Here is a 27,938-nt window from a genome sequence, read left to right on the forward strand (position 1 = left end):
ATTGATTTCTCTTTCTGGATGCCATGTTGGTTTCTGTGTATTCCTCTTGCTGCTTGAATTTTTAATATTCTTTTACATAAAAAAATTCAAAGTACATTGTTAAAGTCAAAGTGTGTTAAAATTCAATTTTTCAAAGTTAAAGTTTTAAAAATACAATTTTCTAAAATTAAAAGTTATAATAGTATATTTTTGTTAGTAGAGGTTTTTATACTAGGGCAAATTATTTTGTTGTTAAAGTAAAATTTGTTAGATAATGTAAAATTAAAGTAATTAAAAATCAAGTTTTCAAAGTTAAAGTTTTAAAAATACAATTTTCTAAAATTAAAAGTTATAATAGTACATTTTTGTTAGTAGAAGATTTTATACTAGAGTAAATTCTTTTGTTGTTAAAGTAAAATATGTTAGTTAATGTAAAATTAAAGTAATTAAAATTAAAATAATAACAAATGCTGAACAAATAAACAAATAAAGATCTAAGAAAAAGCAAACAACCTAAGTCAAATTCAAGCAGCAAGAGGAATACACAGAAACCAACATGGCATCCAGAAAGAGAAATCAATAGTCACACCCATAGCACAGTTTAAAAACTACATAGCTGAAACCTTAGAGAAACATAAAACTGCAAACACAATATATCTAGATTTTTCCAAGGCATAGGATAGAGTAAAAACATGGCTTGCTTATGGACAAACTCAACAACATAGGAATAAGATAGACAAGCAATCTTTTTTTCAGTAGTATATTTCCAATTACTCAAATAAGCTACATCATACGTAGTACATAAGAAGAGCAAATTAACATCATCAGCAGTAAACCATCATGCAACTTCTACCTGCTGAAACAACTAAGTGAGTCTAATTTATCAGAAAAATGCCTACATTTCAGCCTAATTTACCTCTACATTAATAATACTACCAGAATACTAAGGCTTCAAAAGTGAACACTAAGAATAATGTTCAGACAAGTATAGGGCATCTTGCAAAGGATTATTACACCCTACATCTACAAGTCAATAACAATTATTCTAAATACTACGAACTTGGACAAAATATAGTCAAATACAAAACACAAGAAGGAAAATAATTACAAGTAAAACAGCAGACACTCAATATCTCAAAGCAATCAGGTAAAAATATTCTACAACAAACTGCCTCATAACATAAAACTGCTAAGTCCCCAAAACATATACAAATACAATCAATAAAAACTACTTGAAAAGGGAAAACTGTCTGCAGTCTCACAGACTTGATGTAAAATAACAGCAAAACTTAGAAGCATGCACAGTCAATAGTGGTCAATTTGAATACAGTTCACATGCAAACTCTCATGAAAAGGTTCAAAACAGTCTCTCAGCTCAGTTCTCATCTATACTTGGACAACAAAATCCTGCAACAAATTCTCAGAAATCCTACCTTTCCTACCCTTGCTTGAATAGCTAAAGTGCAATCTTCATACTAAAATATTTAAAAAAGGCATATCTATGTACATAAAAGTGTGTACACATGTGTTTGTCTGTGTGTACTCTTAGATAAATTGATAAAAAAAAGCAATATAGTTATAAATCAAAGACTATACCTAATAATATTAATTTCAAAATAAGCTGATAGAAAAAGATATAATAACTACAGTATAAGCTAGGAACATAAATTGAGAGTATTTGAAAATAAGATCCTTAGGAAAATATTTGGGCCTAAAACAGATGAGGAGGCAGATGAGTGGAGAAGATTACATAATTTAGAAGTACATAATTTGTATTCATGTCCAGATATTATTAGAATAATTAAATCAAGAAGACTTAGATGTGTAGATCATGTGGTACAAATGGGAGAGGAAAAAAAATATACAGGATTCTTGTTGGGAAACCTGATGGTAAAAGACCAATAGGAAGACCAAAACAAAATGTAGGGATAATGTAGAGATGGACCTAAAGGAAATTGGTAGGGATGGAAAGGAGTATATAGATCTTGCTTAGGACAGGAACAGATGAGAGGCATGTGTTGCTGCAGCCATGAACCTTCGGGTTTAAGAAGGCTAGAGAGTTAGTTAGTTATACATTAAATAAGCATAATATTTGAATTGTAAGTAGTGAATATAACAAATGTACAAAGCATTGTGCGAAAACTATGTCAACTTTCCATTATAAGCAGAAAATTAAACCAGTTTGCCTTAGAAATACATTTTAAGAATAGCACAAAATAGCATGCATAATAGAAAATTAAGAAAACTTTCTGATGCATAAAAGTAGTGACTAGTGCTGAATGAATCAATTACTGTAAAATATTATTCTCTGATTCAAGTGATTTAACTGTAAACATTATCTTTTGTGTGTAAAATATAATTGTTAGTTGCACTGATAAGTACAAATATTAACTTTATACGCCTTCAAACACTCTAAATAACATAACTTTGATATATAAATTAGTAACAATTTGTTAAAAATTAAGTTAAACTGTACAATTGTTTTCTTAAATAAATATAAAGTAGTAAAAATACTAAACAAATAATTCCTTCTTTTGCTATTTAAAGGATGTCAAACAGTGTAAACCAGTTGTTAGTGGCTAAATAACATAAAATTTGAAGGCAGCAACAATATTTTTTTAAAATACTGTTTTTTTACCTAACTTTGTGAATTAAATACTAGTACATTTTGTCAAATTATAAATAAAATATACCTATTTCTTTGGTATTAGTACTATAGTGAAGGAAAATGTTACTAAAACTTGGCTAGTACAGTAAATCTGAGAGTTTTAGCTTTATTTGGCCGTAACTGGATATAATTGTAACTTGTTAATCTCGCCAAACACAATCTTTACCTCAATTTTGGATTTTGGAAGCTAGCTGAACTTTAGCGTTTCGAATTACATATAGTGAAGGCCTCTATAGTGGAAAAATACACCCAGTCTGTAAAAATTTGGAAATGTTGTCTCCTTCTCTGTCGAACCAGACCAAAAGTGTTCTCAAATGTTTCAATATATTTCTTAACATAACTAACTTTTCAAGAAAAAAATACCTTGTGCCCAGATAGCTTAGTTGGTATAGCATTAGGCATTTAACCTATCTGTCCAGGGTTCGAGTCCCTGTCTGGGCGATTACAATTTTTAAATTTTGTCATCGGATCTTTTGCAGAATGGATATAAAATATGTTTACAGTCTAACAGATTATTATTTATCTAAAATTTTGCAAATAAGCTTTTAAATTTCTCAAATATCAGCATCTTTAGCTAACAGTAGGCTACAGCATAACCAGTATTATTATAATAGAAAAGTTCTGGTGGTAGAACCTACACCTACTGTAATATCTCTGTGGTATTAACTTACATGCAGCCCATAACTTTTGGGACTGTTTCTCCTCCGTTACATTTCCTCGCCATTTACCCTTAGCGTCGCGATTAGCCTCAGAAGCAAAAAAAGCGAAATCTTATATTTGTTCTTTTTATATCTCTGAAACCACCTATACTATAGAACTACATTTAATGAATTTTGCAGTCTTCCTGTTTGATCTGTTAAATAATCCAGTCAATAAAAATATACTTGCATAGAAAAATCTGTTTTTCAGATACTTTAATCGGGTAATCTGCTTTTGCGTACTTCCTCAGAAACATACACAATCATAGTTCTTTATAAATTTAGCACCTGATATAGAATAAGTCGAAGTCTAGTTAGAGTTGGCCTGTAAGTGCTTCTGGTACAAGTAGTTACTTGAAAAAGCAAATATTGGGTGTATAAAAGATAGCATTCTTGTGAAACAGCAAAAATCAACCTCATTTCCTCGTAATATTAGCTGTAAATGTTTCTTGCAGATTAACAAAGCTCTGGCGTGTGGTCCTACGTCACCTATAATCCTTTGTAAGGTTCGTGTTGTCCTATAAATTGTCGATATACATACTAAGTCTCTAGTTACAATCTAAGCTTTTAGTTTCAATCAGAGGATTTCAGTGTTCAAATAGTGATTGTAGCCTCGTATAATAAACCAAATGGAAATAACCCAAATGTTGATGCACCCAAAAACCAGTAATCCTTCCAAAATACCTTGAAAAAAAGGCTATAAAGCTAAATTATTCTTCTAGAATAGTAAAAAAGTTTAGCAAGTGGACCTATGATCCATATAGTCAGTCGTCTGTGAACTTCGTCTTGTCCTGTGAATTGTCAATATATTGATAAATGGTTATATATTTTTTTTTTAAAAAAAAAGGAACAATGTTGGTAAGCGTCCAGTTATGGACCCATCGGTAAAGGAATTTCAGTCTTTATAGACACACAATAATTTTCGTTACACTAAAAATTTGGCCTCGTATAAAGGTAAATAGTCGAAATGATAAACATTTCGTGTACTTTATCCAGTAAGCCTTAGCTAGAAATACAATAACAGCGTTACAGACATAAAAAATAAGCAAGCTTTGATATTCTAGTGGCACATAATAAGTATAAAATATCCTTTAAAATACTCTGACAAATAGATGTGGGTTATCTGAGATCAAAATTTTCAAGTCTTCTCTCCTCTCTCCTGCATAAATAGGCTCTAGAATTCACTAAGCCTCAAAATAATATTGGGTACATAAAATAAAAAGCAGATGGAGAGTGCTGCTGATCGCATCATCTCCAAAATAGCAAAAACAAAAGTATATAGAGCTCTATCTGGTATATTTAGAAAACTTTTACCTAGTATAGCAGTAACAAAATACTCAGCAAACTCTAAAATAAACAAACTTTCCTACGTGGCAGGCGTAACCTGCCCTAAATAAATACATATAGAAATACAGAACCAAAAATAGCATAGTGGAAATCAGTAAACCCTAATAATAATAATAATAATAATAATATATTCTGTGGCTTACATTTTAGCTAAAAGTACTTTTTTTTAGTGTTTTTGAAAAAATTAAATAAATACTAAACTCTAAGTTAAAAATTTGTAAATGTATATATGATACAAAACAAAATAAATAAAAATTAATACATACCCTGCAAAAAATCAATAAAAAAGTTGAAAACCTCTCTTTGTGCATCCAAAATATAATAACAAATCCTTCCTGAGTGGATTAAATTGTGTTATTTGAGTAATAATAAGCCTAAACTTGTAAAATAAAAGGGTAGAACTTGTCAAAACATACTTTTGCATCCAAAATATAATTCAAAACACATTTAAATTGTGTTATTTGAGTAAACTAGAGAATAATCCTGTAAACTTGGAAAAATCTCTCTCTCTCTCTCTCTCTCTTTCTCTCTCTCTCTCTGTGTGTGTGTGTGTGTGTGTGTGTGTGTGTGTGTCTTTGAGAGTCCAAAATGTAATAAAAATGGTGCCTGAATAATATAAATAGTGACATTTGAGTAAATATTAGGCTAAACTTGTAAAATAAACAAATAAAAGTTGAGAACACACACTTTGTGTGTCGAAAATGTAACTAAAAATCTTTCCTGAACAGATAGAATTGTGTTATTTGAGTAATAATAAGCCTAAACTTGTGAACTAAACAGATAGAAGTTGAGAACACACACTTTGTGTGTCGAAAATGCGACTAAAAGTCTTTCCTGAACAGATTGAATTGTATTATTTTGGTAATAATAAGCCTAAACTTGTGAAATAAACAGATAGAAATTGAGATCACACACTCTGTGTGTCGAAAATATAACTAAAAGTCTTTCCTGAACAGATTGAATTGTGTTATTTTGGTAATAATAAGCCTAAACTTGTGACATAATAAATTAAAAGTTGAGAACACACACTTTGTGTGTCGAAAATGTAACTAAAAGTCTTTCCTGAACAGATAGAATTGTGTTATTTGAGTAAAAAATAGGCATAAACTTGTAAATAATAAATTAAAAGTTGAAAAAATCTCTTTGTAAATACAAAATTTAATAAAAAATGTTGCCTGAATAGTACAAATAGTGTTATTTTGGTAAAAATTAACATAAAGTTGTAAAATAATAAGTTAAAAGTTGAAAAAATGTCTTTGTGAGTCCAAAATTTAATAAAAAATGTTGCCTGATTAGTACAAATAGTGTTATTTTGGTAAAAAATTAATTTAAAGTTGTAAAATAATAAGTTAAACGTAGAAAAAAATGTCTTTGTGAGTCCAAAATTTAATAAAAAATGTTGCTTGAATAGTACAAATAGTGTTATTTTGGTAAAAAATTAACTTAAAGTTGTAAAATAATAAGTTAAAAGTTGAAAAAATGTCTTTGAGTCCAAAATTTAATAAAAAATGTTGCTGATTAGTACAAATAGTGTTATTTTGGTAAAAAATTAACATAAAATTGTAAAATAATAAGTTAAAAAGTTGTAAAAATATCTTTGCGAGTCCAAAATTTAATAAAAAATGTTGCCTGAATAGTACAAATAGTGTTATTTTTGTAAAAATAAGGATAAGCTGTGAAAATGTTTGACATAAAGTCAAAGTTTGGTAAAAAATAAACTCAAAATTAAGTTAAATAGCACACAGTAACATACATTTACTACCTAAATCAATAATCAAAGGGTCCTAGGTTCGTTACCCCGTGATAAAAGCAAATGGTGAAAACTGTAGGCCCCGTCCCTAATAGGTCTCCCTTCTTCATAGTACAGATAAAAAAACCCTGCGCTAAAGCGTCCTGTGCCTTGGAGGCAAACCTGAGCGGAATATTAATTGGCGGCGGAAACCGGTTCTACAAGCGACGCATAGCTTCAGAGATTTGACCCTTGCTGTGCATTTCCAGACATCCTTTGTTGTCTGGTTCAATCCCTCCCCTGCCCTACAGTATTGCATAGCTTTCCCCTGTTCTTGCGTACTGGTTAACCTTGAAAAAACCGGTTCTGATTGGTCAATCGGGTTCTTTGTTTGTTCTGACGTTGTGACGTCATTTGACCTTGAACGCACACTCCCCAAATTCCTTTCTCGTCTACCCTCAGCGCGGAGCTCAGATTCGGAGACAGTATTCTGTCTAGCGTCTGAGACCATCGTGTTTCATACCATAATAACATACATTATTGCATAGTACTAATTAATAACATTACATATCTCGGGTTCGAATACCGGGACCGTCTCCAATCGTAATTGGACCTGTACCTACAGCCATTACCACCATTCATAGCGGTTCACAAACCATAGAAAACTTATTTTCAATATTATAAACATTAATATTATCATTTTATACATTACATACTTTGCAGTAATGAATATAAAACCATATGCATACCGTTTAGTACCTCTAATTACCTTTTATATACATATTTTTCATAAAATAAATAATTATATATTCATAAAAAGTTATAAACATGCAAATACATAAATGTAAAGTACTCTAAGTACATGCAAATGAATTCTAAGTACATGCGAATTAATTAAAACCCGTGCAAATTAATTAACACCCGTGCAAATGAATTGCGAATATTAAATAGCGATTGACGTTGGCGGGGATCAATACTACTGCCGCAATTCGAACCCAGGAGCCCTGGCGTCGTAGCGCGATGTTCTAACCACTCCCCCACGGTGGCCGGACCCAGAAAGTTGAAAGTGAATGCAATTCTTATTGTGTGTTTTGTATGGTCATTATCAATAGTAAGTCTGGCATATTATTCCACTAAATAATGTCTTTGGAAAAGAAAAAACAACATAATTAATGTATTTTATTTTACATAATACCTATGCCTAAAAGTACTTTTGTATATGATGACACAGAACTATCTTATGTTGCGATTTATCCTTGGTTTTGATTGATTGATTGATTTGGTGTTTTAAGTCCACTTTATGCACAGTAAGGCTAATCGGGGCTGGACCTACAGTTTAAAGTGGAATCCGAACCACTTGTGCCTCCACCGGGTATCGAACCCGGGACCCCTTGATTACAAGGCAGCGACGCTACCACTGCGCCATCGGGGAGGCCCGATTTATCCTTGGGTCTGACTGTAATATATATACATGTAATTGGTGAAAAAATAACGCAGTAAAGTATTAAGTAAATATATTTTATCCCCCTACTTACAAATCATGAAAAGAGTCAAATCGAAATTAAATTGAACGGACGTTCAAAATTTTTAAAAATAGCACTATTTCCATAACAGATCGTCAAGTATTTTTTTACCATTGACCCTCAGAAATATCTGACAATGAACGTTCATTGAACTTATTTATGATCGACAGCTAAAAAGTCATTCATTTGCGTGACTGGTTGATAATCCACCACCAGATAGAATTTACACAATATTTACCTAAAAACTTTGGGTATAGTCACCTTCCCCCTAAAAAATACCCCTTGGTAAATGGACTATCGTGTTCTCACAAAAAAAAAGTTATAATTTGGCACAATTTTTCTTTCCCGGGCAAACCTTTTGTAAAGGTGTACTTCAGTCTGTGCAATCAGCCCTTCCCATTTGTGAACAATATACTGGGGAAATCCACCGTCCTTCACTGTTGCCATTGCACTACAAACCCATCGTGATTTAATATTAGGATATGGCGAAGTGAAGAACCGTTTACAAGCATCGCCCAAACCATTGATTCTCCCCCAAAACCTTTCCCTGCCTTCTTTTTTCTTTTCCTAGCTCTCAGCATGCGGTTTTCTTGCCACTTGAGGAAGGGAAAGCCGATTGTGAAAGAAAGAAAAAGGGACAGCCGAGGAGTGAGGAGGGGGGTTCAATAGGAGCGCCAGCGGTACAGAGGGGGAAACGGCTAGCGCGACCAGCTTAGAAAAGTCAAAGTTATTATTTACATACATTGCTCTGTACGTCGAAAAGGTACAGACATTCTAAAGAAAATTCTGTAAGATCAGTTTCATTTCTTTGCTGTAGAAGAACAGTTGAAGCTTTCTTGTGCTTTAAAATGTTGATTTAAGTTATTACATACAATTTGCGAGCAAGTGAATTTTACAAAATTGAGATAAGGAAAACTACGTAATAAATAATGTATTTAAAAAAAGGCTTCGCGACATAACAAATTTCATATTTGATCTTTAACTCAGTAAAATTTAAATGCGACACACTTGACTGTTCGAGCTCAGAACGTCGACGCAAGAACCTATATTTTAGGTATCATCACCAGCGGTGATACGGGCTCTTAAGAGTGGGCTGGAGGTTGAAACTACTTAGTTTCCTGGCCCGATGCGATACAGAGACACCTATCGACATATCAGGGGACTAGGAATTCTCTTCCGCTGTCCTAAAGCAGAGGCCAGAGAACCTTCCTCCCTTCACCACCCCCTCCCATCCTCCGTGACTCCCGCAGTGAGGTTTCCAGGAAAAGGGCACCCACCTGTTTCTTTTCATTATGGTTTTGGAGGCTAAAATTTATCCACTGGCAAAGCAATTCGCATTTCACTGCTTGCTGGCTGACTCTTGCATGGAGCGAGAAGAGTGGCAGGCTCCCGAGACAGAACCTTCATCACTGAAGTTTTGATTGAATAAATTTGGTTGATTACAGTGGCTACTATAATTATGTTGAATTTTCTTGTTGAGGTTGGAGTTATCAATTGAGAGTAAAGAAGGAGGTAGAGAATATCAGTTGAAAGAAAGTATATTTTTTGAAGGGGGTGTTTTTTTATACAAAATGGATATATAATAATAAGGTAAAAATTAGTAACAATTATTATTTCAACTATTAACGAATAGAGTCCCTTTAATAATTAGAGAAGGGCAGGAGCGAAACTACCTGGAATTTAAAAAGAGGAAACGTGGACATGTGTAATAACATATGGAAAAATTTAAAAGGAGAAAGACGAACAAAAGAATGTAACAAAATGTACAGTAGTAACAAAGATGTCAAGAAACAATAGTTTAATATTGAACTTACACTTTGATGAAGTAGCTTTCTTTGTTATGATCTGAATTACGTCCCTTTGCACAGTTCTCATCGTTGGAGTTCACAGCAGCTTTAATCATCCAAGGTTGATTGATTTTGTTTATTTTACTTCGCCTTTCTGCCACTCTTGGCTGATGATGATGTGATGAAATTGATGAAGAGACGCTCACAAAGGACACGTATGCCCAGACCGGATTCGAACCCGGGACCACTGGCGTCGTAGCGAAATGAGATAACCACTCCGCCACGGGGGCCGGCAAGGGTGGGGACAAACTATCAGTGGTGACGTGAATCCCCTGTGAAAACATATGACCAGTTGCATTTAACAAGTTCCTGCATCACATTAGTTGATCTCTCCTATTGTGATTTTTCCCAATGTTAATTGATTGCTTCCCAAGTGAAATTTCAGTCCAACTAATTATAGTATGATCTTCAAGATCAGCACTATACGTGTTACAAGGTACTCTTAAAAAATTCCCAGTGAATTGGTCAAAATAAAGTGACAGAATTTCGAGGAGAGGCCGAGCCTCTGTGGACCCACACACGGCTACGCCAATATACGTAAGTAAACCCGTGGTGCTACAACCCCTGAGGGCTAGGGCCCACCTACCGACTGCCGGCCTCACTTCCAGTCCAACACTCAACCCCTAATCTTTGTTGTAGGTTTCCGTGACTCATTCATAACTTCCCAATTTCCTCACAATGGTGGGTGGCCACCGGTCTCATAGACAGGCCGAAATCTCAGGAGAAAAGTTGTTACTCTTCCCTCAGGAGACTCGAGCCTGCGTGCGTCCCGTAGACGGAGCCTAAAGCATGATGCATTGGACCATACAGTCACGATGCAGCACAGCAGGCCCGTAGCCAGAATTTTATTTCGGGAGGAAGGCTCATCCCTTATCAGCAGCTGCCATCTAAGGGCGAAAAAGTGGGGAATAGAACCCCTGAAGATGAATTTCTCAGTATATTACAAGTTATTGTACAAGATGTTTAATGTAAGTAAAATTAATCACCGCTATACCCTATTTTAATTACATATTTGTAGGATTTCGGAACGGTCTTCAGCCTCACCCCCCCCCCCCCCCGGTCACGTGCCTTCGGGTGAAAAATGTACAAAAGTGTTGATCCCTTATTCTGATTGGCGTTTTAAGAATATAATTCCCTTCAGAGCATCTCTAAGACATGGTCTTTTAAAAATCAGTTCTAGAGGAGAAACCTTGTCCAATTCACGTTTTCAACTTGTTTCCTTGTGTAGTTTTTAAAGAAGGGAAAGTTATCACAATTGGTAATCTGGTGAGAACAAGATCGCCGTCGAATATGTAATTGAAACCAAAATTTTAATGTACGTACCACGATGTTTTTACTGACTGAAAAGTTTTTGTTTCCTAATTTTGATTGAGCAGAGGGGATCTCACTGCACCAGCCGCCACCAACCCTATGCTAATCGTTTGAGTATATTGAGTTTGAGTTTCTGTTACTTTATATACAGATAGACTAATCGGGACTGGATCTACACAGTGACGTGCACTGAGGAGTAGCTAGTCTAGCAGAGATAGATTAATCAATCTCTCATCTATAATTATTTTCAAATCACAATATTTATTGTCTTGTTAAAGCCACAGTTCATATGCAACACTTTCTTTCTCACGCCCTTCTCGTCCCTCGGTGTGATCCGCGGCCAAAACTGGCCTAGCTCGATCTTCTTCCGCCATACCAGTTCCAGGTAGAAACGGTCTCCCGAAGGAAAATGGAAGATTCCTGCCTCTACCTCCCTTGTCCCCTCGCCCCCGCAGCAATGGTTGAAAGCCCGTGCTTTCAGGTCCACCAGTCTATCTCCTATAGGACAGATAGGGGATTGGTTTCCCTTGATTCTTTGTAAATCCTCTAAAGAACTCAAGGGAAAATTTTCTGCAGTACTTACGTATGTTCTCTGTATTTACAGAACCTTACGGGATGTAGTTTTATTATTTATGAAATGGGAACGTATTATGTGCAGACAATAATGTTATGCTTTCTTTCTTTATTTTTTTTTTTCAAATATGGAATACATAATGATTAAATTACAAATATTTGCCCAGGCTCTCTCTCGCTCTCGTTTTAGTAGTGTTTTTTTTTAAATATACTAATCGTTTAGCCTCCAACGGATGTATTTATTTGGGCAAGAGAACGCACGTTCATATTGTTGTTGGTTTGGTTTATTTTACTTCGCTTTCCTGCCACATGTGGTTATCGCGAAAATGAGGATGAGTGATGATATGATGAAATTGATGAAGGGACCTCGAACAATCCAGGCCGGGATTCGAACCTGTGATGAGCGCGCATTTTTGTTCCTGTTTGAAATGAAAAATGTATCTCAGAACTCAAGAAGCCAAATTAATATTATTGAAGAAACTACAAAAAGTGTGTTTTGTTATCTGTTTTGTTTCTGTGCATAAAGTGGACTTAAAACACCAAATCAACCAACCGTGGGAGAGTGGTTATCACAGCGCGCTACAACACCAGGAGTTCCGGGTTCGAACCCCGACCTGGGCATGGGTGTTCTTTGTGTTTGTCCCTTCATTAATTTATCGTATCATCTTCGCAATTAACCAAATATGAGAAAAAAAGCGGCGCTAAGTAACAAAAATCAAGTCAAATCATTGATTGATTGCTTGATTTGGTTTATTTTACTTCGCTTTACCGCCACTTTTGGCTAATCGCGAAGCTGATGCAATATAATTGATGAAGAGACACACTCAAAGAATACGCATGGTCAACCCTAGATTCGAACCTAGGATCTCTGGCTTAGTAGTCAAATCAAATCTTTTTTATTTTCGAATGGGGGTGGAGGTTACATGTACTTTTTTTTAGAACTTATTTATCATCTTGCAATCTTTTCCTGTTATTGACGTTCTATTTTTAGGAATACTGTGTTCTAAAGGGGGGAGGGGTATGAACCACACCAACCCGACTCCCTTGAGCACGCCTCTGATTGCTACCCCAAGTGTCGACGTCACCGCACCTCACTGGATCAACATTTATAGTGGGGTTGAACTAACTATTAGGCGTCCACTGGATACCAAACTCGGGACATTTCAAATTACAAGGGTCACCTTTACCATTATGAGTAGTGTAATTGATACTATTATAAACTCGAGAAAGTATGAACCCCCCTCAGGCAGATTTGGCTACACTTAAAACTTGCTCAACATGCCCATATGAGCTTTTTGCTCAAGTGTGGAACCCCGTCTAATCCAAGATTTTGTAAAAATGCCCTCAGGAATTTCCTGTGAAAGTATGACCCCCCTCAGATTGATTTGCCTACACTTATAAAAGGCACTTCTGTGAGATTGTTGTCCATAAGCTTGTCAAAAATATGCCCCTCTTGATATTGTTTTGGATACACTTAAAACTAAGCCAAAAAGCCACCCACACCCACCCACACCCACCCACACACACACACACACATACACACATATTTACTTCCGGTTTAAGTTCAATTGGGCACCAGGCTCAACTTGTGCAATATGCAGAGGCCCTCTAGAATTGCTCTGTGACTCTCTCATTTCTTACATCATAAACATATGATTTTTCACCTATAAGAATAACACTACATATGGTGTCATCAGGAAGTGTATCATGGAATTCACAGATAATTTTAATGTTTGTCCTGTCATTAACCACAACTTGTTTCCTTTTTGAAGTGTTGATGACAAACATGGGTCTCTGTGCTTTGAATTCATCTGGTGTGTAATACATGTCAGTATTGCCAGTAGTGACCCTTTTGTATGCTGTAAATGTTTCATATAATTTGAGGAAATCATCCTTGGACATGTCTAAATTATAATTTTCTCTAGGAAATACCTCATTTCTGCCATTTTAAGATATATGTTCTTGATGTTGCAGTTATCAAATCTACTTGAATTTTTTTCCTGATTATTGTGTCTTCCAGTCTGAAACAAAACCACCACAAAATCCGGCATGTCATATTGTATACTGGAGAATGAATTTGTAGCATCAAACTCATAATAAGTACCAGCGGCAGGCTTCTGTACACATTGATATGTATAAAATTGTAAAGGAATCTGTGGATTTTTTATTATATCTGCTTTGTATTTAAGAGCATAACTGGCTTCATATTCAACAACCGGGATTCTTAGCTCCATAGTCTGAATAATGCATTTGCCTTCATCAGGTAAAGTATTGGGCAGAGCTTCCCCTGTAGAGTTTAATGTACTGTACCTCATCAAAGCATTATTATCATTGGCAGCTCTTCTAAATGTGATTCTTAAACCATCCTTCCACATAATATCTTTGTAATCTGAGAAGAATCCTGGCAACAGGCGCATGGGGAACAGCACTGTGTGGCTCTTAGATAATATTTTATCACCAGCCTCAAATCCACCTATTTTGTAGTAAGAAGCCTCGGTTTTGGATAATTTTAGTGTGGCCAAAGCTGTGGAGGTAATGCCGGGATAATCCACTCTGTTTATAACAACACCATGCTTTCTGATCTCAATTTCAGAGAACAGATGCGGCACAAAATTATCTACCAATCTTATATTTGAATTTGCCGGATAATCTGTTCCATCGAGCTTTACAACATCAAATTTGATGTATAGATCTGCTCTGTGGGGGTGTATAAAGCCATCCCCTACATCAAGATCAACCTCAATCTCTGTGTTGGGTTGATTTAAATTTGCAAATGTCCTCCTGTTTGGGGGGAATGATTGTAGCTCATAACTCTCAATATTTTCCATTTTTTTGTATGTATTTTTATTTAAATATTAATCTCTATGATTGCAGTTGTTGTGGCTCCAGCAAAATCAACTAATTCTTCTTTTTCATTAGTGACCATCAATTCAATGTTATCTATTCTATTATGGCACACAGGAAAATATAATGTTGGGGATGGAGTGTAGATGATTGGCTCCATAAATTCAGAATTAGGTTTAAATGTAGCAATGATGCCAGTTTGTTTGTGAGTGCCTATGCCATTTGATTTGGTGATCATACCCTCAGCCACATTACAGTGAATATTCAGAGTCTCTATGGCTAAGAATTTAGGTATATTAAAAGCAGTGTGTTTGATGGCTGGTTCAAGTTTTGTGTTGTTCTCAAATCCTAACAGCTCTCCTATAGTACCCAGATCCACTGTTTCTGTAGCAGACACAATCTCTACTCTGTGAGTGACAGAATTTTGAGTTAATACTATACCTCTGGGTAATTGAGCACTTAGAGTGGACAGATTATATTGCCCTGGAGTGATGACAATTTTTTGATCCCCTACTGCAATTTTGTTGTTGTGGTGTGTAATATTAGGGATCAAGTACATGCCATAAAATGCTCTGAGAGCTATTGTTTTGGGATACACTATATCATCATGTAATCTAAGTTTCAATATTGAATTTTGGCTGGTGAGATGGAATACCCCCATGATATTTCAGATACCACAGGGCTTTTTGAAAATTTTCAATTGATGGTTTATTTATTTGAGACATATATCTAAGAACAGATAAACACAAATGTCCACAATTAACATCTTTGAAATTTTGAACACGGGCATTATTGTAATAAAGATTAGCTGATTTTAGATATTTTATTAAATTTTCAGGTGGAACACCTCCAAATGAATCAAACACAAATGCCTCATTGTTTAAATATTTAAGATAACAAATCCAGTGAGTGCCCTGATTTTTGTACTTATCCAAATTAACAATGCCACACTCTTTGTTGAGTGGTTGTTCTGGTAAAGAATCAGACATGTACACACCACTAAAATTTTTGATGCCCAGTGGCTTGATTAAAGCTTCAATATCTTGGTTTGTAAGTGGCTCTTGTTTTTTTTTAACTTATTCATGGCTCTCTTAACACCTTTGCCTTGTTTCTGCATGGCCAGGTTATGGCGCTTCAATTCATCTAATTCTGCCTTATTTTTCTTGGCATCTATTACTGTTTTTGCTATGGCAGCTGATCCCCCAGCCAAGCTCCCAACAGCCCCAAGTGCTGCTAAGATGGCCGGGATAGTAAATATGAAACCCCCCACATGTGATTTTTTTCTAGATTGTTGTAATTTTTTTAATTGGGGGGTACTAAGCAACAATTTCATACCATGGCCCTTGGCAATACAAGAGCTTTTATTCTTGCGCTGCTTTTTGGTTAAAAGACTATCAATAGTTTTAAGAGATTTAAGACCTGCATAAGGTATTTGATACATTACACCCTTGGCCTTCATTGTAGGTTTATTATATACATATTCACAGCCCGCACCCCAGTTTTTGTTTGGTGTTCATAGCTATGGTGGTTCCCAATGCTGCTATTCTCTCACTTAAAGAAGCATCTTTGCTTACAAATCTACCAAATGCAGCCTCTTCTAATTTCTTGTCTGCAACATGTCTCTTTCAAGATCAGAATGTGTGTTGTATGCTATGTCATGGTCTCTACAAGCAGCATCTAGGAGATTAACACCAGGATCACCTCTGTTTAATCTATGCTCCAATTTTGTGCCTGGACCACAATACTGATAGCCTGGAATATGTAGTTCAAATGGCAGCTTGTTTATAATGTCATTAACCAACCCCCGACCCTCAGAAATATTCCAAAATTTAGGTGGTAGAGTATTAATAATTTTTATAAGATATCCAATCCCCTTAGTGTCATTCACTATAAAATTAGACAATTTTGTGCTTATCATGTCCATAATTCCAACCTTTTCATTGTAAAAATTGTGGTTGCCAGCATTTTCCTCCCCAGCTATCACCAATAACCTATCTACAAGTTTCCTGACATCATCAACCCACACAAATTCTTTAGGCAGGGTGTTGTATTGTTTGATTCCACTACCTGTCTTAATTTGTGACTATATGGGCTTGATTAAATTGTTGTATTTTGCTCCACTGCTAGACTTGACTCTTTTTTGTGTGGGATCATTGTTATGGTATAGAGCATCTGATTTTATTAATATTTCTTTGTAGTGCTCATCATCTTGATCTGCATAGTTGCCAGGCCTTTTCCTAGTCATCAGTTCCCACAATCCAGGTGTGCCGGGATATTTAACAAAACCACCTTTTTCTCCAAGATGAGATTCTGAATATACAATTATATCATCTCCCATAAATGTTACTCTGAAATTGCCAATTCTATGTATGATGCTACCATCACGTTCTGTGTCAGCATATAAGCCAAAGACCTCATCTTTGTTGTCTTTAGGTGTGCTTAAATATTTTTGAGCAAGAAGACCCAATTCAATAGGATCCAGAGTAGCTTCAATTCTTCTAGGAGCAACAGGACTAGGTGTATGAATACTAGAAAGTGGGGTGATTGGATAATCTAATATGTTCCTAGCAGCTACAGGTACAAGCTCTGTGATCAAATTTTGATTTTGCTCTGTAACAGTTTTGATATTTTTACCTAATTCACTAATAGCATCAATAATAGGCTGTTCTGTTTGTTTGTGTTGTTCATAAATTCCTCGGTTCTGTGATTTCCATCCCTTAAATCTTTTTACAAGATAATCTCTTAATTTAAGATCATCAATGATTGGCCTTTTCATGGTTATTTATATATGTTTCAATGTCTAGAAAATTGTTGATTTTATTTCTGTATTTGCCAGTATTGGGTGTTCTTGTCATATCAATTGTGACAAACCCATAACTGTCCTGGTTCCAGCACCTACTGCAAAACTTGGAAAAATCATTGTAGCTCAAGTCCCCACCTACATATTCATCATGTATGTGTTTGAGGTTGGTATGATCTTGATGAAACACACATATAAAATTGCTGTTGTCCCGGATCAGCTGCTTGGGTATTTTTGAAAAAGTCTGTGCCAGGTAGAAACAATCAATGTTTTTGTGTCGGCCCTGTGTAAAGAAATTTCTAACATTGTTTTGATTATCCAGTATAATGTCATCAAACACAACAACAGAATTATCGAGACATTCATGGAGTGGCTTAACATCTGGTTCAAAAGTGGCAATATCCAATCCATCATATAGCTTCATCAGCTGCTGATATTTTAATTGTTCCAAGCTCTTAGAGAAAACATACAAGTGCCTGTTTTTCCAATCTAACCAGTTGGGTGCCAATAAAAAATTATCAATCATTAGTGTAGTTTTACCACAAGCCGATGGCCCAACAATAAGACATCTAATATTATCAGGCAGCAACTTGCCATTTCTCTTAATTTGCTGTTCAGGTTCTGGCAGCCTCTTTATAACATCCCAGGTGCTCATATTATCACTTTGTCTGCATCGATCCAGCTGTGTTCTGGAAGTCCTAGCCATTTGACAAATAACTTGTTGCCTTTTCTGCGGATGATTTTTTCTATGAGATATGTGTCAGGCTGTTTAGTTTTGCTGAGTTCTTCTTCATAGAATCTTTGAGAATTTCTCCTCGGTGATCTTTTATTATATATGTGTTAAGGGTCCCAGGTTTAACTTGAACCACTGTAAATAATTCAGTGCTCCAGTTTCTTGTAAAGCCTCTTTTGAATAAGTGCTTATATTTGCTGATTCTTACTTGATCACCCACCCTGTATTTGGCTTTTCTTGTTGTTGGCTGGTATCTAGGATAATAAACAGTCCTGATCAATTTTTGCTCATCAGATGAAGTTACTTCAGAGGGTTTCATGTTGATTGTGGAATGGACCGAGTTGTTATATTTATGTAGAAGTTCTGGAAGAATATTAAGCCATTTATAATTACCTTGAAGTGTAAATTGTTTATACATAAGATTTTTTAGGGTTTTGTTGAATCTCTCTACAATTGAGGCCTTGAGATCACTGTAACTCGAATAATGTTGTATTGACTGGCTTTTAATAAATTGTTGGAACACAGAATTATAAAATTCTTTGCCATTATCTTTTTGCAAATAGCGCGGTGATCTTCCACTCTGATTGATGATTGTCCTGAAGTCTTCTGTAACACATTTTCCAGTTTTGGATTTGAGTTGCACAGCCCAGGCAAATTTTGAAAATGTGTCTATGACAGTGAGTAGATACTTGTAGCCCTTGTTGATTTTGTCTAAGTTTTTCAGCTGTCCACTTGCCATCTCAATCAAGTCGCTCTGCCATAAATCATCTATGCCTTTTGTAACTACTGGCAGTCTCTTATAATTATGTCTGGCTTGTCTGTGTAATTCATCAACAATAATTTGTCTAGACATAATATGAAAACAAGAATATTGCAACTATGGGGTGTTCAGCAGCTGATACTACAGGATTTTCAAAATAAAATTTGTCTCCTATTTGTATATGAAATTCCAGAGAGCCTTCATCTTCAGCATAAGATGTTTCTAATGTATTGGGATCTGTAAAATCCTCTAACTCTACACTGGTGATTTTTGGTTTGTTGTCAGCATTTGTTATTGATAAGGTGGGGTAGTGGTGTGCCTGTGGTTGTAGCAAATATTTGATCTTGATTGGTCTCAGTGTGCCCCCAACAAAAAACTGGTAATAAAATTGTGCAGGGGACAGCATATATATTTTGCCACCTGGTGTAAATGGTGAATCATATTCTTTGTTGGGGATGCTGTACAATTCAAGAATTACTGTATGTTTTGCATTCTCAATTATGCCGGTTATTTCTTTTTCTGCTGTAAGCAATCTGCTTGTTACAGATTCAAGGTGCTCATTGATGGTCCTAACAACATCATCATGGCCTGGCTTGATTTTTATGTCCACAACAAGTTTCTTGTATTGTTGCACAATCTCTTGAAGCTGGGTGGCAAAAACAGACAGAGCATTTGCTTGATTGGATTCCATGGTCCCTAGCTGTTGCTTGATATTAGCTACAATTTGTTGCAAATTTTCAATAACTGCCAATTTTGAATTTTGAGCAGTAAGATCATGGACCTGTCTTCTGATATCCTCAAACAGGGCATGCAGTTAATTAATATGTTGATCAGTTGGTAGAGTGGCCACTGTCTGAGTAAGTTGTTTGATCTCTGTCTGGATATTCTTGATAGCTTCTGATTTCAATATGCGATTCACTGCTCTCTTAATATTTTTAAGTTCCTGTGATGTAGGGAGATTTGATACAGTATTCTGCAAAGATTTAAGTGCCAATTTCACATTATTTAATTCAGAAGCATCAGCCACATTTTGCATAGCATTTTGGAGCAGGGCTATATCTGCCTGAGTGGGTGTTGATTGTTGTAAAATTTCAAGTTTTGTTTGGATATCATCGATCAAGTGATGAAAATGTGATAGCTCAGATTCAGTGTTGAGGTTTTCAAGCTTTGTGATCTGTTCCTGGACACTGACAAGTGTGTCTACAATACCAGCAGGCGAGATTCTAGAGATTCTTGTACATTTGTCAAATCACTTTGCACTGCTGCTATTGTACCCTCAAGATGGGTTATGGTACTTTGAATTTTTCCAAAATCTTCATATGTTTCAAGTTGCAGCTTAATGTTGGCAACACTCCGAGTTATTGCACTCAAAGCATCAGAAGATGGCAAGTTGTTCATAAAATTTTCAAGTGTCTCAATTTTTTCTTTAACCTCGGCTATGGCATTGTTCAAGGGGTCCAGATTAGGTATCTGGAGTGATTGAATCTGTTCCTTTAGAGTGGAAATCACTAGATCAAAATCTTCTTGTGATTTTATGCTTTTGACAATTGTTTGGAGCTGTGCCTGGACATTATTTATCTGCTCTTCCAATTGCTGTTTCAATTGCTCAGAGTTGGTGGCCTGGGTCTTAAATTTGGCTTGAAGAGCTGCAACAGCCTCTTCTAAACTTTGAAAATTATCCAATTTTGCCAGGTCAGTATATTTCTGAAGCAATAATTTGAGTTCTGAATCAATTTTAAGAAGAGGGTCCATGCATTGTGTTTGCAAATTTGTAATTTCTAGTTGAAGACTGGCATTGAGTGTGGTTTGTAAAGCTTGTAAATCACTTCTTAATTTCTTGACTCTGACATCAAGCATCAGAATCTCATCACTGTGATCTTCATGTCTTGTGTGGCCAAATATATCATTAGGCATTTTGTTTTAGTGGTTATTTATTATTGAATATCTAATTCTTAATTCTATAAAAAAAGGTATAAGCTTGTCATAGGATCCAGGGACCTCAATAAATAAGCACCCACCAGCAGAAACAGTATATACAGTGCCAGAAACCATGTTTGAGTGCTTAATTCTATAAATATTTCTCCCTACTGAAACTTTGACATCACCCTCAGGGGTTGTAATAAATTGTAATTGACCACCTACAGGTAATTTGTAATGATTTAAATTATTGTTAAATATGTACAATGTTTTACCTGTTTCATCATCAACATCTGTAAGTATGCTGTTCAGATGAATAATTAACAAAGCACTTAGTTTAGATATCATATCAGAAGAGGGTTGTGGTGTTGGCAGGTCCATAATAGCCTGTTTTTTGAACCCAAATAAGTTCATAGGCATGTTTATTTATTTCAAATCATGCTCTGTAATTGGGCATTGATTACCACTTTTCAAATCACAATGACCCCATGGTAGAGTATGTATGCCACATGAAAAAATGCATCTCTTATCATCATGTGGGTCCAGAGCCACTTTTCTTACAACATTTGTAGTCAACAAGTGATCCACACTCTGAATTCTGGATTCTGATGTTCTGATTGTGCTACATGATTTGAGGCAATTTTTGTAATCTTCAAATTCAAGCTCTTTGTCTACAGTCACTCTGCCAATGCCCTTGGCCTTTTTGGCAACAGCGCCACTACATGTTTCAAAACTGTACATCTTGGCCCTTAACCCAGCAAATGCCACAATAACATCACCAAGTGTCTCATCTTTTAACTTGCCAGGCACTTTTTTGTTGTGGTGTTTAATTTTTGAATGTTCAGTGGTATCAAAATATTTAAACAATTCAGGCTGTGCTATATCTTGATAAACATCTTCTGTTTGAATATCAAGAACAAAACTATCTGTGTCCATGTACATCAGTTTTACACGATCCTTATAAAAAGGCTTCAACACATTATAAAACAATTTTAACATGTGTAATTTGGCCAATTCCAATATCACAGCCCCTACATAAATAGGCTTATCAAACTTAATCTTTGTTTTTTTCATGTTGAAAAGTGCCATATTCTCATCATAAATTCTTCTGTAATTGAAGTTGGGCTTTCCAATCAATTTTTTGCTCCGGCTGGGGTCAGTAATTATTTTAACATCAATATGTTTTCTGACATTTTCAATTGTTTTGCCATACACTGAATTGACCATCAATTTAAACAAGGTCTTATCAAATTGGCTCAATGCAGATGTTCGAAGCTCTGTGTTTGTATCAATATATGGTTTCAACCATCTTGAGTGCCTGAACCTCAAAACTTTTCCAACTTTGGTCACTTGAACACCATGATTCATCAGGAACTGGCGGTTTTTGTAATATATGACATAATCCTGTTTCGGCTCTAGAGTCATCATCAATTTCTTCTGTTTAGAGCCAGGTGAACACTCAACCTCAGGAATTGGGGGCAGATCAGAAAATGTGTTATGTAAATTATCAGGAATTGTCAGATCAACCTCTAAGAACAGGCCATAGTTACTGTCATCAAAATCCTTAAGATCTTCAATATTGAAATCTTCAACCCACTCAAGCCCTGCATATGGCAGTTTTTTCATCATGGCATAACCATAGAGGCTGTTGGCATCTACATACAGTATATAATTTGATGGCAGTGCTGGATCATAATCAGGAATATATTTGTTATTTGCTCTGGCATATCTCTGAGAACATTGCACCATGCCTCCTCTTATACATTGTTCCATAAACAGATACATATCTTGATCCTGGATCAGATCCAATTGCATTTTAGTGTTTAAAAACATTGCAGACGATGCTAGGCCCGGAGCACTGTAAAAATATAATGGATCCAGCTTATAATTTTCCATGGAAGATTTTCTGAATGCCTGAAGTATATCAGCTAAGAGGGTCACATCAAGTTTTAAATATGCCTTGTGATAATCACCAAATGTCTGGCATTTTAAATTGTTTCACATCAATTGGGCATGGTGATAATCTTCATCAGTGATTCCAGATCCTCTGATTTTGCTGTAAAACTCTTGTTGTGGTGGCAGAGAACACTCATCAAATTTAGAAAAATCTGTAACATAATCATATGGATATACACCCTTCCGCCTAATTAATTTCAGCTCCTGATTTGGAAACAAAGCACATGTGATTTTGAATTGATCATCAGATAATTGACTGGCCAGTGTGGCCAGGCTAGCCGATAAAATTCTGTATGAATCAAGAAATCTTAAGTGAATAGGAACACCATTAACTTTAATTATTTTGCTAATGGCAATATATTTTTCATTATTTTCAGCTAAAATATTTAAATTCTGCTTGTCAAACCCCTCGTGTCTGATCAGATGATGAAAATCATAATTGGATGCACCATGGCAAAATATGGGGACAAATTTTGGTCTCTGGATCTTAATATTACAGCTATTACACAGGGCCATTAAGAATTTACCATCTGTATGAGAATGGTGTTTCACCTTGATATTTGTATCTGAAAATTCAGAATCACATACCGGGCATTTTTCTGCATTGTTGAAATCTTCAATCTGTTTCTCTGTTAAAGGCAACATGGGTTTTGATTTTAATAAGATATTTGATGCTATGTCATGGCACTCATTTTCTATTCTATGTGCAAATTCTTTGATGGCATCTGCTCCCATGTATAAATATTCTTTACTAACAACCCCATCCTGTACAACCACATAATAAAAACTAGAAGGTTCATGTAGCTGGTATGATGTAATTGAAGATTCATCAGGATCTGGGCTGCAGAATGCAAGGGGTTTGAGGTTTGATTCAAAATCACAGACTATATATGCTGGGTGTTCCAACAAGGCTTCAAACTTTTTGAATTTGGCATTTTCATTTGGGTTAGGCATAAGCAAATGAACAGGTTTATGGTTGCCACAGTATTTCAGATGCTCAATTAACTTGTTTTTAGCAATTTCTGCATTTTTTTCACGAACCCCATTTACCATTTTTTGACCATCAAATACAGACAAACATCTTCTGCACAACTTGAATATTTTATGAGTTTTGTCTAGTTGTGTTCTCACTAAAGCTTCAAGATTATGTATCAGAGTATAATGGCGTGTATCATCCTCTTCAATTAAGAGCAGATCAATCGGAACAGCAGAATCATCATCAAATGTACTGATTCTGAGAGGATCTATCAAGCAATTGCCACGGCCAGTAGAACAAATAAATACATTAATAGATAATTGTTTACCATTAATATCCCTGGCCTTTTTTTCAAATTTATCAATATTCTGAACAGACATTGGATATTCTAAACCCTCCATTGCCTCATCAAAATCATTTTCATGTTGTTTATAATAAGTTATTCTCTCAGGATTCCTTGAAACTGGATACAAAGCAGCTAAAATACACCACAAAAAGCATTTCTGGTCGGTATTTTCTATGTTAACCACGGCTCTTTTGTTTTTAATATTGGCAGGTAATGGCAGATATGTAGATCCTTGTAATGGGCTGAATTCAGAAATATTAACATAGAGCCTGTGTGGAGATCCGCATAGGCTCCATCCAGACTCTTTTGCTGCAAATTCAGAGTGTTTAATATTCAATTGATCTATCAAACTGTTTATTATTTTGTCTGAATTTGTATTTGAATATACAGGTACAGTTTCTGTTATGTGGGGCTGTGTAAATTTTGTGCCATTTGGCTTCTTATATTGTTTAAACAATTTGAGGGACAGCTTATAAGAGCCATTTTGTGCATTTAGAATTGCCTGCACATCAGGATTTATACTGTTCAAAAAATTCTTAATACCACATTTTTGCTCTGATACAAAACGGTGATCTCTAAGTTGGCCGTTAAAACTGCTATGGATGGGTTCATAGCGTGGCTGCTTTGCTGGTTCAGCATTAACAGGTGTTTCATGCTTCCTTTTCAAACCAGATGTAGATGGTTTTGGGGGCAATGTTGATGACTGTGCAGAACAAGTACCTTTATGTTTATATGTGAAATATTCCAGATTATATTTTCTATGGCATTTAGGGCAAATTTTTGTGGGAGTTCTGCATTTGTCTGGATTACAATTCCTTTGATGCTTAGCCCAATTGGGGCTGGATATATTCTTTTTGCATTGATTACAATATTTTTGATTTGGCATTTTTGTTGTTGTTTATTATATAAGATTTCCTGGGGTCCAAATCAAAATTCTATGCTTAATAAAAAATATCAGTTGGGTTCAGCAGTGTGCTTTGTATATTTTGTGTGTGTGTGTGTGTATGTGTGTATGTGTGTTAATATTTTTGGCTTTGGTATTTATATAAAATTTCTTGGGGTTCAAATCAAAACTCTATACTTAATAAACCTATGACAGGTTGTCAAAAATTCTGTCTATTAAATCAAATAGATTTATAATTCAATTTATACAAATCTGCAATATTTTTGTGTTTAAAAATATGAGCAGCACTGCAACAACACACCCTTACTCTTCAACAACTCTCACAATACTGGCTGATATGCAATGCAAAATCTCTTTATATAGCCTAAGCACAGACCGCATTGAAAACATCTGAAACAATAAGCCAATCAGAATATAACACATCATCACATTATGTCATAACCAACCAATCAGAAAACAACACATGTCTAATAATTTATTGCATAATATTGGGTAATAATTTGTTGCAAAACATGATGCAATATAAATAAACCAGAAATAGGCCACAAGTGGACCGGAAGTGGGCAGAAATGGCCAGAAATGGCCGGAAATAGACCGGAAGTGGACAGAAATGGCCGGAAATAGACCGGAAGTGGACCGGAAGTGGACAGGAAGTGGGCAGAAATGGCTGGAAATAGACCGGAAGTGGACCGGAAGTGGGCAGAAATGGCCAGAAATGGCCGGAAATAGACCGGAAGTGTACCGGAAGTGGGCAGAAATGGCTGGAAATGGCCGGAAATAGACCGGAAGTGAACCGGAAGTGGGCAGAAATGGCTGGAAATGGCCGGAAATAGACCGGAAGTGGGCAGAAATGGCTGGAAATGGCCGGAAATAGACCGGAAGTGGACCGGAAGTGGGCAGAAATGGCTGGAAATGGCCGGAAATAGACCGGAAGTGGACCGGAAGTAAATGTGTGTGTGTGTGTGTGTGTGTTAATACGTTTGGCCTAGTTTTAAGTGTAGCCAAAAAAATATCAAGAGGGCATATTTTTAACAAATTTATGGACAACAATCTCACAGAAGTGCCTTTTATAAGTGTAGGCAAATCAATCTGAGGGGGGTCATACTTTCACAGGAAATTCCTGAGGGCATTTTTACAAAAATCTTGGATTAGACGGGGTTCCACACTTGAGCAAAAAGCTCATATGGGCATGTTGAGCAAGTTTTAAGTGTAGCCAAATCTGCCTGAGGGGGGTTCATACTTTCTCGAGTTTATAATAGTATCAATTACACTACTATTATGCTATAGGGGATGCAAAATATATCTGAAACTAAGAAAAAAAAATTCAATGGAATGTAGAACGTAGCAGGCATCCTTCACACTGAAGGGGAAGAAGCCAGGAAATTCTCCCTCCCCTTTCCTAACCTGTAAATCTCTAATTTGATTCTCAGCGAAGGCAAGAATATTTTATATCACTTTTGTTATTGTTAATAATGAATTCGAAGTAATAATTTGTCTTTAAATCTCAAGTTAGCAAGTCAGCCAAAATTATGTTTTTATACTAAATTTTACATTAATTGAAGATTTGCAACCTTTTCGTTGGTTGGTTGATTTAGTGTTTTAAGTCCACTTTATGAACAGTAAGGCTAATCGGGACTGGACCTACAGTTTAAAGTTGAATCCGAACCACTAGGTGCCTCCACTGGGTATCGAACCCGGGACCCCTTGATTACACGGCGACGTCGCTACCACTGCGCCATCTGGGAGGCCAGTGTAAACATTTTCGTGATCGTTCCACTCCAAAAACAGATGTTTCTGTAAGAGCCACATCAAGTTCATGCTTGGAAGTAGTGATGTTCTATGACACACACACACATACACACACATATACATACACACACACATGTATATGTAAGCAACGACAATATTATTATAACTTGGAGAGGATATGATTTACGAGCGGAACAAGCATGGGAATTTAACGAAATTTCCTTGCGAATCATCAATTATGTATGCATGTGTGTATAAGTTAAGTTAAAATAAGTACGGTTACATTAAATTAATTAAAGTAGTATTAATTGACATTCAAATTAATTAATACATTTTTATTATATGAATAGGTAAAAAGGCGGTATAACGATAGTGATATAACATCATGTATTCATTATCTAGCTTACGTGTAGTTAAGGTCGGCAAAATTTGTAATAAAAACAAATAAAGGAACTGTCCTGGCAAGGAAATTAATGTGAAGTAGATAAAGAATTGAATATTTATTGAATATCAAAAAAGGATGGTAGATTCAATTGAAGAAAAGTAAAATTCCTGGTAATATTTTATGCATATTATTATACGTAGTAATAAATCTTCTTTGGTACTATCGTTCAAAGTCCTATGATCCCAATATAATCCTTGCCTTGCCTTCGATTAAGTTCTGCGGAAATAAGTAACCATTTATTAAATAAGTATATTTTCATTATTTAATTGTAGTTATTATATTATTTAGTTATTTTCATTGTTTTGAACTTAATAAGTCTTTCAAAATACGTCCTTGGCGGTAGGGTTCGATATAAAGTGTCGCTGATTCCAATTCACGGTAAATATGCTCTGCTTCTCTACACCTAAACATCCGGCAAACAGATGGTCTTCTTGCTTTCTTGGTTTCTTGCCTGGGAAAGCGGAAATAATTCAAGCAGTGACAGCTAAGAGACCTTTGCCGACGAGGGGACGAAACCCAGCTGTGCAGAGGATTCAAACACCCGCGCGAACTAGCCCTCCCCGTCAGCCTGGGGAAATTTTGCAACAGAGGCATCTAGTGGTCAAGTGACGAACCGCTTGCGATTTTAGAACATGCTGGCGGCCGTATCTTTCACCGTTGATAATACATGAGTTTTTTAAACAATCATTTTTGGCTGTGCAAGTGTCTTTTGAAAGAAAAGTCCATTCTAGATTGGTCATAAAAGAACTGAGCATTACGTTAGTAAGCATCATAATGGCCATTTTCGTTTGTGCCACCCGCAAATCGCAAAATCATTCTGTGCTTATTTACGT

This window comes from Lepisma saccharinum, chromosome 10 (assembly GCF_977018435.1).
Source record: "Lepisma saccharinum chromosome 10, izLepSacc3.1, whole genome shotgun sequence".
Taxonomy (NCBI): Eukaryota; Metazoa; Arthropoda; class Insecta; order Zygentoma; family Lepismatidae; genus Lepisma; species Lepisma saccharinum.